This window comes from Ornithorhynchus anatinus, chromosome 8 (genome assembly GCF_004115215.2).
Source record: "Ornithorhynchus anatinus isolate Pmale09 chromosome 8, mOrnAna1.pri.v4, whole genome shotgun sequence".
In the NCBI taxonomy this organism is placed as follows: domain Eukaryota; kingdom Metazoa; phylum Chordata; class Mammalia; order Monotremata; family Ornithorhynchidae; genus Ornithorhynchus; species Ornithorhynchus anatinus.
Window position 1 is genome coordinate 68,348,694 of NC_041735.1, and position 12,711 is coordinate 68,361,404.

Sequence of the window (12,711 nt, forward strand, 5' to 3'; positions counted from 1 at the left end):
TTATTAATTCTTTGTCCTTGTTATTTATTATTAAGTAAGTCTACATGTTTTATTATTAACAATCATTAATGATTAGTAACGACAGTAATGACGACTGCGGTATTTAAGCGCTTATTGTGTGCCAGGCGCTGTTCTAAGCACTGAGGGAGATACAAACTCATCGCACTGGACGCAATCCCTGTCCCCCATGGGTCTCCTGGTCTTCATCCCCATTTTCCAGATGAGGGAACCGAGGCTCAGAGAAGTGAAGTGACTTGCCCAAGCAGACGAGCGTCAGAGATGGGATGAGGACCCAGGTCCTCTGTCTCCCCACTTGAAGACCGTGAGCCCGCTGTCGGGTAGGGATCGTCTCCATCTGTTGCCGAGTTGTATTCTCCAAGTGCTTAGTACAGTGCTCTGCACACAGTAAGCGCTCAATAAATACGATTGAATGAATGAATGAATGAATGAATGAATGGACTCCCGCTGGTCCCACTGGGCCGTGCACTGGCCCCACCCATCAATCCAATCGATCAATGGTATTCGGTGAGCGCTGGCTGTGTGCAGAGCTCTGCACTAAACGCTTGGGAGAGTCTAATACGAAAGATCTGGGGGCAGAAGTGACCCACAACGAGCTTCCGGATGTTCCCTTCTTCTATAACCATGTTGGTATTTGTTAAGCGCTTCCTATGTGCCGAGCACCGTTCTAAGCACTGGGGTAGACACGGGAGAATCAGGTCGTGCCACGTGGGGCTCACGGTCTTCATCCCCATTTTACAGATGAGGGAACTGAGGCACCGAGAAGTTAAGCGACTTGCCCAAAGCCCGCCTCCCCGGCTTCACTGTAAACTCCGTGGGGGCAGGGATCGTTCATTCCTTCAGTGGGATTTACTGAGCGCTTCCTGTGTGCAGAGCACTGGACTGAGCACTTAGAAGATGCAATCTGGCAACAAACAGGCGATCCAGAGGACAGGGCCCGGGGCCTGGGAGTCCGAGGACCTGGGTTCTACGGCCAGCTCCGCCACTTGTCGGCCGTGTGACCTCGGCCGAGTCGCTTCACTTCTCCGGGCCTCGGTTTCCTCTTCTGTAAAATGGGGGTGAAAACCGGGAGCCCCATGTGGGACAACCTGATTTACTCCGTATCTACCCCAGCTCTCAGAACAGTGCTTGGCATATAGTAAGCGCTTAAACACCATCATCATCGTTATTAGCTACCTGTTCCCGAATGGTGTTTTATGCTATCAGGCTACTGCACATCCCTTTAATTGCCCTAGGATGAGAAAAAAACAATTTTTGGCTTGGGGAATCCCACAACATGCGTGCGTTTTGCCAAACTGAACATTTTCGACTGCCTCTTCAAATATAATAGAGTGCAAAGAAACCGTTACCCAGCCAGCATATGGTAAAAACAAGGAGCCTCGCTCGACTTGTCTGTCCTAGATTCAAGATACGAGAGATTTCTATTTTTAGATTTCAGCACCCATTTGAGTAATTTCAGAACACAAAATAAGTTCTCACTGTAACTCCTTAGATTCCATACTGTCAGCCATTCAAGGGGAGCGATTCGATTCAATTCGATGCAAAGGGAGCAATTTCTTCGTATTCATTCGTTCATTCAACCGTATTTATTGGGCGCTTACTGTGCGCAGAGCACCGTACTAAGCGCTCGGAATGGACAATCGGGCAACAGATAGAGACCATCCCCGCCCGACGACGGGCTCCCGGTCTAGAAGGGGGAGACAGCAAAATAAAACAAGTAGTCGGGCATCAATACCATCAAAATAAATACAGTCATAGATATATATATATACACAATTCATATTAATTATATCTGTTAGGCGCTTACTACGTGCCAAGTGCCGTACTAAAGGCTGCGGAAGATAGAAGAGGAGCAGCTCACAGTCCCCCCTGACCCCCACGGCGTCGCCTAACCAACTCTGATTTTTCTCCCCTCCCAACCGCTCGGTACGGTGCTCGGCGAAAAGTAAGCGCTCGGTAAATACCGCTGATGATGCCGAAGCTAAATCTACTTTCGCGTCAAGAAGCCGTTAGACCTATTTCCGTCCGGCCAACGCCACCCGTCCTCGCCAGAGACGCAGGTAGACCTGTGGCCGCTACTTTAGAAAATTCGATAGACGCCCCCCAGCCCCCGAGGGCAGGGGCAGGGTCCGGCCTAGTGGCTAAAGCCCGGACCTGGGGATCATAAGGTCATGGGTTCAAGTCCCGGCTCTGCTGTGGGACCCTGGAGAAGTCCCTTCACTTCTCTGGACCTCAGTGACCTCATCCGGAAAATGGGGATCGTGACCGTGAGCCCCACGTGGGGCACGGACTGAGTCCTACCTGACGACCTTGTATTTACCTCGGGGCTTGGCACCTAGGAAGCCCTTTACAAGCACCATAATTTATCGTTATTATTATTCTAACTCTGCTGCGCTCTCCCAGATCTCGAATCCAGTGCTCTGCACCCGACAGATGCCCGGGAAAAACTACTGACTGATGGAGGACTACGGTAGGAGAGCTTCTAGAAGGAAAGGAAGACGGGAAGGAGAACGTTGCGAGAAGCTTCACGCGTCCGGAGTCCGTGACCCGTCGGAAACTCGCCCTGTAATCGATCGATCGATGGTATTTACTGAGCGCTCACTGCGCACGGAGCTGTCGATCGTATCTCCTGAGCACTTGTGTGCGGAGCGATCGCGTTTAATAATAATATAACTTTAGTACCTGTTCATCACTACGTGCCAAGCACTGTGGTAGACATGAGGCAGCCGGGTCCCACGTGGGGCTCACCGTCTCAGTCCCTATTTTACAGATGAGGTGACCGAGGCGCGGAGAAGCGGAGCCACTTGTCCAAGGTCACAAAGCAGACGCGTGGCAGGGCCGGGATTAGAACCCAGGACCTTCAGATTCCCAGGCCCGTGCTCCTTCCACTAGGCCACGCTATTTATCGAGCACCTGCCGTGCAGTGCAGTCAACCAATTCCCTGAGCATTTACTGCGGGCAGAGCACCGTACTAGGGGCTTGGGAGAACACGGTACAGCGACAGGACGGATAACATCCCCTGCTCACCACGAGCTAGAGCACTGTGCAAAGCGCTTGGGAGAGTGCGACGCAACGGAATTCGCGGACCCGTTCCCTGCCCACCACAAGCTTAGAGTCTAAAGGGGGGGCTTCCAATCGCTCATCCATTCGCTCGGTCGTATTTATCGAGCGCTTACTGGGTGCGGAGCGCCTGGGAGAGGGCGCGAGAACGACAGACAGCCGCGCTCCTGCCCACCACGAGCTCACAGTCTGGAGACGAGCTCGCAGACGCCCGCGGCGGCGCCGTCGGTCAGTAGCCCAATCCGGGCACTCGGGCTCCTCGACGCTTCGAGGTCCTCCCTTCGGCGCATCCCAAACAGATTTAAAAAAGCGTGAGCCAGCAGCCGGAGTTTCAAATACTCACTGGACAACTTTACATAAACTAAAAAAAAAAAAAAAAAAAAAAAGATGCAGCCAAAAGGCACCGTCTCCCTTTTGCAGCAACTCCCCGATCGTGATTTGGGCTGGCCGTTCATTCGACGGTATTTATTGAGCGTATGAGTACGGTATTTATTGGCCAGGCAGGAGGGAGTAGGGCAGGGCGACGGCACGTTACTGCTTTTCCCTCCACGCAGCCGGGGCCGGCAAGTCGGGGGCGACGACGGTCCGGCTCCGGGCCGGGAGAGAGCGGGCCGGTGGTTCGCGGCAGCGGGGCGACGCCGTCACAGACCGGCCGGGGGGAGGTCCGGCCGACGGACCCCGACGTCCGTCCCGTTGGCGCTACGTGACCCCTGAGATTTGACGTCGTCCCCTCCCCGCCTCCTCGTCCTTCTGGCTCCCTTCCCTTCCGGGTGCCGGGGGGAATCGGGGTGGCTACTCGCGGCATTATCCGGCCAGAGGGAAGGGAGCTTTCGGGATTCGCTGGAGGTTGCGTGGGAAGCTGGGTGAAACCGAAGAGGCAAGGGGCGACCCAATTCCTCCCGGTGCAGAGGGATTGCTGGAGGGATTATTTAGTGACGGTGTTTGTGTTTAAGTACGCACACAAACACACCCTCTCTCTCTCCTAGCTAGATGCCGACGCGGTCCACGGCGCAGGGGTCTCCAAACAATCGCCCTTCTGTTCACCGGCGGCCAGGGGTCTGACACATCCCGGCGAAGACACGCAAAAACGCCGGCCCCGCGTCCCGAACCTCTTCCCAAAAGACAAACATCTTCGGGGCCCCCCGCCCCGCTGGGTTTTTCTGTCGCTGGCCCGCCGAGCCCCCGGCTTCCGGGCAGCGCTCTCGCCGGAGCTTCTCGCCGACGTGATAATAATAATGGTATTTGTTAAGCGCTCGCTATGTGCCAAACCCCGTTCTAAGCGCCGGATATCTAATCCTAGGGGAAAGAGCCCGGGCCCGGGAGTCGGAAGGTCCTGGGTTCCCGCCGCTTGCCTGCTGCGGGACCTCGGGTGAGTCCCTTCGCTTCTCGGGGCCTCGGTCACCTCGTCTGGAAAAGGGGGATTGAGACCGGGAGTCCCGGGTGGGACAGGGATTAGCCTCTATCTACCCCGCGGCTTGGTTCATTCATTCATTCATTCGTATTTATGGAGCGCCTACCGTGTGCAGGGCACCGTACTAGGCGCCTGGGAGAGGACACTAGAACAATAAACAGTCACATTCCCTGCCCGCGGTTTAGAACCGGAGCTCGCTGTGGGCTGGGGATTGGGTAGGATCGTCTCTGTTGCCGAATCCTACTTTCCAAGGGCTCAGTACAGTGCTCTGCACGCCGTAAGCGCTCAATAAATACGACTGAATGAATGTTTGATGCTATACTGTCCTCTCCCGAGCACTTAGGACGGCACCTTGCAGAGTAAGCGCTCAGGAAATACGACCTGAACGAAGTGCCCGGCACACCATGGGCGCTTAACAAAGACCACAATTATTATCACTATTACCGTTCATCGGATCGGATGCCCCGCGCTCTTCTAGGGCCACCGAGACTCTGATCCGGCTAGCTTTTCTTACACACACCCGCCCCCGCGGGACCGAGGCTGCCGCACACAACGGATCCCTCAACCGATCAAAACAAAACCGAAAGGCAAAACGTCCCCGGGAGCCCCCGGTCTCTAACGGTCTCCCGGCAGCCCCTGGAAACCAAACGGCGAGCACGGCACTTGGGTTTCCAACCCATCCCCGTGCGGGAGGGAAAAAAAGCAACTTATTTTTATCATCTATTACGCGGGCTTCGAAACGAAGGGAAGCAGCGCGCCAGCCCTCCAAAACAGGCTCGGATCCCCGCTGCCAACTGTGTTTTTGCAGCGGCGAAGGCCGCGAGCCAACGGTGGGGCGGGGGGCCAGGAGGAACGGAGGGTCCCCTCTCTCCAAGGCCATCTCAGTTGCCCGCCGCACATTCGGCCCCGGGACCGGGGTTCGCGCTTCCGCCGATCTTCCCGTCACCCTCCTGCAGCCGCCGCCGACGCAAAGCCTTCGAACACAACGGAAGAGGCGCTCGCCGGGGCCCAACCCGGCGAGGACTGGAAAACTAAAATGCCCACGGAGGGATCCGGAGAGCAGGAACCGGCCGCTGGGGGAGGGATGGGGCGGGGGAGGGCTACTTCCCGCTCTTCCCCGGGCACAAAGGAGAAACCGGGGAATGGGGTGGGAACGGAGACGCTGGAAGGCCGAAGGGACGGGGAGCGGGTACGTTGGGGGGCTCCGGTCCCTCTGACGCTGGAGAAGCAACGAGGCCTGGAGGAAAGGAGCCCGGGCCTGGGAACCTGGGTTCTAATCCTCGCTCTGCCCCTCGTCTGCCGTGCGACCTGGAGGGAGCCACTCTGCTCTTCTGTGCCTCAGTTTCCTCATCCGTAAAGTGGGGATTCCATACCTGCTGCTCTCCCTCCTACCTGGAACGGGAACCCCGACTGGGGCAGGGACTGGGTCTGACCTATCACCTCGTATCTACCCCAGCGCTTAGTACGGGGCTTGGCACACAGCAAGGGCTTAACACATACCCCCATCACCGTTCTGGGCGGCAGGGGGGAGGGGAGGACGATCCGTTTCCCCTGGGCCTTGCCGGGCCTCCTCACTCCAGCCTCCAGGAGGAGGAGGCGGAGGAAAGGGAAAGGAGGGAAAGGAGGGGATAGGAAAAGAGAGGAGGGAGGATTAGGAGGTGGGAGAGGAGGAGGGGGAGGAGGAGGAGGAGGAAGAGGGGAAGAAGAGGAGGAGGAATGGGGAAGAGGAAGAAGAGGAGAGGAGGAGGAAGAGGAGGGGGAAGAGGGGAAGAAGAGGAAGCGAGAGAGAGAGGAAGAAGGAGAAAGAGGGGAAGACGAGGAGAAGGAAGGGGGAAGAGGAAGAAGAGGAGAAGAAGAGGAGGAGGAAGAGGGGAAGAGGAGGAGGAGAAAGAGGGGAAGACGAGGAGGAGGAAGGGGAAAGAGGAAGAAGAGGGGAAGAGGAGGAGGGAAAGAGGAGAAGAGGAGGAAGGGGGAAGAAGAGGAGGAGGAATGGGGAAGAGGAAGAAGAGGAGAAGAAGAGGGGAAGAGGGGGAGGAAGGAGAGGAGGAGGAAGAGGAGGAGGAGGGGAAAGGGGAAAGACAGGAGGAGGAAGAAAAAGAGGGGACGAGGAAGGGCGAGGGAGGAGGAGAAAGAGGAGAAAGAGGAAGTGGGGGGGAGGAGGAGGGCGAGGGGAAGGAGAGGAGGAGCGGCGCGGTGGTCGGTCACCTCGGGGAGCGGGGGTCGGCGGGCTGCGGCCTGGGGGAGAGGCGGCCCCGCCCGGGCCCGGGGCCAAGGTGGAGGCGGTGTCCGCGCTGGCGGAGGCGGAGGCGGAGGCGGCGGAGGCCCTGCGGGGGCGGGTCCTGGGGCCCGGCCGGGGAGGGGGCGGCGGGGCGGCGTCCGGGGCGCGGGGGGGGCTGTGCGGGACGCCCCGCAGCAGCTGGTAGGGCACCGTGGCGCGGAGGGGCTGCGGCGGGGGCGGCGGGGGCGGCGGGGGCGGCGGGGAGCCGGACGCACACGGACGCGGCCTCGGAGGGCCGCCCGCAGGAGGAGGCGACGCCCGCCCCGAACGGCCGGAGCCCCGCATCGTGCCGCTCCCCTCCGCCTCCTCCGCCTCCTCCGCCCGCCGCTGCCGCTACCACCGCCGCCGCCGCCGCCGCCGCCGCGCCTGCGCCAGGGGGCGGGGGAGGGGGGGGGCCCCGAAGCCTCTCTGCGCCTGCGCCCCCGCCGGCGGCGCGCCGCGCGCCCCCGGCCGACGCCTCTCTGCGCCTGCGCCGACGACGAACGGCGCGCCCCCGGCCGACGCCTCTCTGCGCCTGCGCCGACGACGAACGGCGCGCCCCCGGCCGACGCCTCTCTGCGCCTGCGCCCGCGCCGCGCGCACCCGGGCGAAGCCTCTCTGCGCCTGCGCCCGCGCCGCGCACAACTGACGCTTCTCCAGAAGCAGCGTGGCTCCGTGGCGAGAGCCCGGGCTGGGGAGTCAGAGGTCGTGGGTTCGAATCCCGGCTCTGCCCCTTGTCAGCTGGGGGACGGTGGGCCAGTCATTTCACTTCTCTGGGCCTCAGTGACCTCATCTGGAAAATGGGGATTAACTGGGAGCCTCACGTGGGACGACCTGATGACCCTCTGTCTACCCCAGTGCTTAGGGCTTGCCAGTAAGCACTCAACAAATACCAACATTATTATTATTATCATTATTCTCCCCCTTCTGATAATAATTGGGGTATTTATCAAGCACCTACTACATGCCAAGTGCCTGGTAATAGTAATAATGTTGGTATTTGTTAAGCACTTACTCTGTGCCGAGCACTGTTCTAAGCGCTGGGGGCAGACCAGGTGATCGGGTTGTCCCACGTGGGGCTCACGGTCTTCATCCCCATTTTCCAGATGAGGGAACTGAGGCCCAGAGAATAATAATAATGATGGTATTTGTTAAGCGCTTACTATGTGCAGAGCACTGTTCTAAGCGCTGGGGGAGACACAGGGGAATCAGGTCGTCCCACGTGGGGCTCACAGTCTTCATCTCCATTTCACAGATGAGGGAACTGAGGCACGGAGAAGTGAAGTGACTCGCCCACGGTCACACAGCTGACGAGTGGCAGAGCTGGGATTCGAACTCATGACCTCTGACTCCAAAGCCCGTGCTCTTTCGTGACTTGCCCACAGTGACCCAGCTGACAAGTGGCAGGGTGGGGATTCGAACCCATGACCTCTGACTCCCCAGCCCAGGCTGTTTCCGCTGAGCCACGCTGCTTCAGGGTGTCCCACTTGGGGCTCACGCTTTTAATCCCCATTTTACAGATGAGGGAACTGAGGCCCAGAGAAGTCAAGTGACCTGGCCAGCAGACAAGTGACAGTTCTCCCCCTTCTAATAATAATGAGGGTGTTTGTCAAGCGCTTACGATGTGCCAAGCGCTGGGGTAGATACAGGGTACTCAGGCTGTCCCACATGGGGCTCACACGCCTAATCCCCATTTGACGGATGAGGGAACTGAGGCCCAGAAAAGTCACGTGACTTGCCCAAGGTTAGACAGCAGACAAGTGGTGGAGCGGGGATTGGAACCCACATCTTCTGGCTCCCAAGACCGGGCTCTTTCCACTATGCCACGCTGCTTCTAGACCGTGAGCCCGTCGTTGGGCAGGGATTGTGGAAAGAGCCCGGGCTTTGGAGTCAGAGGTCTTGGTTTCGAATCCCGGCTCCGCCACTTGTCAGCTGTGTGACTGTGGGCGAGTCACTTCACTTCTCTGGGCCTCAGTTACCTCATCCGTAAAATGGGGATGAAGACTGTGAGTCCCATGTTGGGACAACCTGATTCCCCTGTGTCTACCCCAGCGCTTAGAACGGTGCTCTGCACATAGTAAGCGCTTAACAAATACCAACATTATTATTATTATTATTGTTGATTTGTACTTTCCAAGCGCTTAGTACAGTGCTCTGCAGACAGTGAGCCCTCAATAAATACAATTGAGTGAATGAACACGTGACCTTTTGGCTCCCAGGTCCGGGCTCTGGCCACTAGGCCATGCTGGAGTCAGAGGATGTGAGTTCAATTCCCGCCTCCACCCACCGTCTGCTGGGTGACCTTGGGCAAGCCACTTCACCTCTCTGTGCCTCAGTGACCTCATCTGGAAAATGGGGATTTTGAGACCCCCCCCTCCCCCCATGACCTGGTATCTACCACAGCGCTTAGAAGAATAATAATAGTGATGGCATTTGTTGAGCACTTGCTACGTGCAGAGCATTGTTCTAAGCGCTGGGGGGGATACAAGGTAATCAGGTAATCACAGTCTTCATCCCCATTTTCCAGATGAGGTCACTGAGGCACAGAATAGTGAAGTGACGTGCCCAAAGTCACCCAGCTGACAAGCTGCGGAGCCGGAATTAGAACCCATGACCTCTGACTCCCAAGCCCGGGCTCTGTCCACTGAGCCACGGAACACTGTCTGGCACCTAGTAAGCGCTTAACAAATATTGTAATTATTAATTGTTATCATTAAGCGCTTACTAGGTTCCAGGCACTGTATTAGGCGCCGGGGTGGACACAAGCCAATGGGGTCGGACACAGTCCCTGCCCCCCGTGGGGTTCACAGTCTCCAGCCCCCTTTTCCAGATGAAGGGACTGAGGCCCAGAGAAGGGAAGTGAGTCGCCCAAGGCCACACAGCAGACAAGTGGCTGAGGCTGGATTAGAACCCACGACCTTGTCAGGGTCGAGCGCTAACCATTAGGACACGCTGAACCCTACTTCCGGCCGCCCGGGCGGTCGCCTCAGGCCGCCGCGGAGAGCGCCCCTCTCCCATTGGCTGCCGTCGGCTCCCGCCCCCGCCCCCGCCCCGTGTGATTGGCTCCGGCGTAGGAGCGAGAGGGGCCTCCGCCAATGGGAGCCTCCGGAAGGCGGGGCCTGCGCGAGGGGGCGGGGCCAGAGACCTAACAGCAGCCCTCGAGGTGACAACGGGGTTTTGATTGGAGCCCGGCGTCAGGGGGGCCCCGGGCTACTCTGCGCATGCGCGGGCGCTCGACACCGCCCCCTCGCGTCCGGCCCGGGCGAAGCCCACTTCACGCCTTCCCCCGCGGTCATTTAGGGTCAGCGCACACGTGGGATTCATTCATTCATTCAATAGTATTTATTGAGCGCTTACTATGTGCAGAGCACTGTTCTAAGCGCTGGGGTAGGTACAGGGTCATCAGAATGTCCCAAATGAGGCTCACAGTTAATCCCCATGTTACAGATGAGGGAACTGAGGCCCAGAGAAGTGAAGTGACTCGCCCACAGTCACACAGCTGACAAGTGGCAGGAGCTGGAGTCGAACTCATGACCTCTGACTCCAAAGCCCAGGCTCTTTCCACTGAGCCACGCTGCTTCCCCTATACGCGCTTCTGGATAGAGCTGTTATTATTTACTTACTCATTTATTTCGTTCAATCGTATTTACTGAGCGCTTACTGTGCAAGCTCATCTCTAGACTGAAAGCTTGCTGTAGGGAGGGAACCTGTCCACTAAATCCAAGCTCTTAGTACAGTGCTCTGCACATAGTAAGCACTCAATAAATACTATTGAATGAATGAATGAATGAGGTATACTTTCCCAAACACTTAGGACAGTGCCCTGCACGTAGGAAACGCCCAATAAATACCACTGAGCGATCAATCCGGCAGGCACGCATTCCAGCGCTTAGAACAGTGCTCTGCACATAGTAAGCGCTTAACAAATACCAACATTATTATGATTATTCCACGGATTGGCCCGTCGCACAGATTTCCTTATCCCTGGGAGCCAAATTTTTATCCCAAGTGCAGGAATGAGGAGATGGAGAAAGGACGAGGCTCTTATTGTGGGATGCAGGAAGAGCAAGCGCATCCAAAGATTGGAGACCGTAAGCCCGTCAAAGGGCAGGGACTGTCTCTGTTACCGATTTGTCCATTCCAAGCGCTTAGTACAGTGCTCTGCACATAGTAAGCGCTCAATAAATACTACTGAATGAATTTGGGAAGTGTCCCTCCTCATATCCGATAGACACGTACTCTCCCCCCTCTTCAAAGCCTTATGAAAGGCCCACCTCCTCCAAGAGGCCTTCCCTGACTGCGCCCTCCTTTCCTCTTCTCCCGCTCCCTTCTGCATCGCCCTGACTCGCTCCCTTTATTCATCCCCCGCTTCCCGCCCCACAGCACTGATGTCCACATCCCTCATTTATTTCTATTCGTGTCTGTCTCCCCCTCTAGACTGTCAGCTCGTTGTGGGCAGGAAACGTGTCTGTTATGTTGTTCTATTGTCCTCTCCCAAGCGTTTAGTCCAATGCTCTGCACGTGATAAGCACTCAATGATACGAGTGCCTGACTGACTGACTGGAAGTCGCTTCCCTCACCAATGGAGGGAAAATAACCGGAGACAAAATGGCTCCCGGGCACTCTGGAAGTCGAGACTTCATTCATTCATTCACTTAATAGTATTTATTGAGTGCTTACTGTGTGCAGAGCACCGGACTAAGCGCTTGGAAGATACAATTCGACCACAGAGAAACACCATCCCTGCCCAGTGACGGGCTCACAGTCTAAACGGGAGACTTGGCATCGAGGGGGTGGGGGGCAGGGAAACAGTTGGGACAGCCAACAGCGAGACCGCTGAGGGCTAATAATAATAATAATAATGGCGCTATTTGTTAGTGCTTCCTATGTGCCAAGCACTGTTCTAAGCGTTGGGGGATGCAAGGTGATCAGGTTGCCCCAGTGGGGTTTACGGTTTTAATCCCCATTTTCCAGATGAGGGAACTGAGGCCCAGAGAAGTGAAGTGGCTTGCCCAAAGTCACCCAACAGGCAAGCAGCGGAGCGGGGATTCGAACCCATGACCTCGGACTCCCAAGCCCAGGCTCTGTCCACTGAGCCACGCTGCTTCTCCAATAAGCTGCTTCTCCAACAAGCAGCATAATAACCACAGCGATATCTGTGGTATTTGTTAAGCCCTTACTATGTTCCAGGCACTGAACTAAGCGCTGGGGTAGATAGGAGTTTAACAGGTTGGACACAGTCCCCGTCTCATATTGGTGCTCGCAATCTTAATCTCTAATTTTTTTACAGATGAGGGAACTGAGGCCCAGAGAAGTAAAGAGACTTGCCCAAATACACACGGCAGAAACGTGGCAGAGCCAAGCAGTGTGACTTAGTGGCAAGAGTCCGGGCTTGAGAGACAGAGGACGTGGGTTCGAATCCCGGCTCCGCCGCTTGTCAGCTGGGTGACTTTGGGCACCTCACTTCACTGCTCTGGGCCTCAGTGACCTCATCTGGAAAATGGGGATGAAGACTCTGAGTCCCACGTGGGACGACCTGATCACCTTGTATCCCCCCAGCGCTCAGAACAGTGCTTTGCATATAGTAACAGTGCTTTGCCTTTGACACCGTCGACCATCCCCCCCTCCTCCATACCTCATCTCACCTCGGCTTCACGGACTCCGTCCTCTCCCGGTTCTCCTCTCACCTCTCTGGCCGGTCATTCTCGGTCTCCTACGCCGGAGCCTCCTCCCCCTCCCATCCTTTAACTGTTGGAGTTCCTCAAGGGTCAGTTCTCGGCCCTCTTCTGTTCTCCATTTTCACTCACTCCCTCGGTGAACTCATCCGCTCTCACGGCCTTGACTACCATCTCTACGCGGATGACACGCAGATCTACATCTCCGCCCCCGTCCTCTCCCCCTCCCTTCGGGCTCGCATCTCCTCCCGCCTCTGGGACGTCTCCGCCTGGATGTCGGCCCGCCGCCT

The 12,711-nt window shown here is 57.0% G+C and overlaps 1 protein-coding gene across 3 annotated transcripts in view; it reads right to left on the reverse strand.

The window, feature by feature from the left end:
- GLCCI1 (glucocorticoid induced 1) overlaps window positions 1-6,801 on the reverse strand; it is a 32,526-nt gene extending 25,725 nt beyond the window's left edge. The window contains exon 1 of one of the 3 annotated variants that reach the window (XM_029070532.1): window positions 6,695-6,801. The gene's annotated coding sequence lies outside the window, so the exon portion shown is untranslated. Of the gene's footprint in view, window positions 1-5,989; window positions 6,116-6,694 lie in introns of those variants that run through there. The other 2 variants (XM_039912843.1, XM_029070531.2) reach the window with 2 other exon arrangements.
- Between the last annotated feature and the right edge of the window lie 5,910 nt (window positions 6,802-12,711).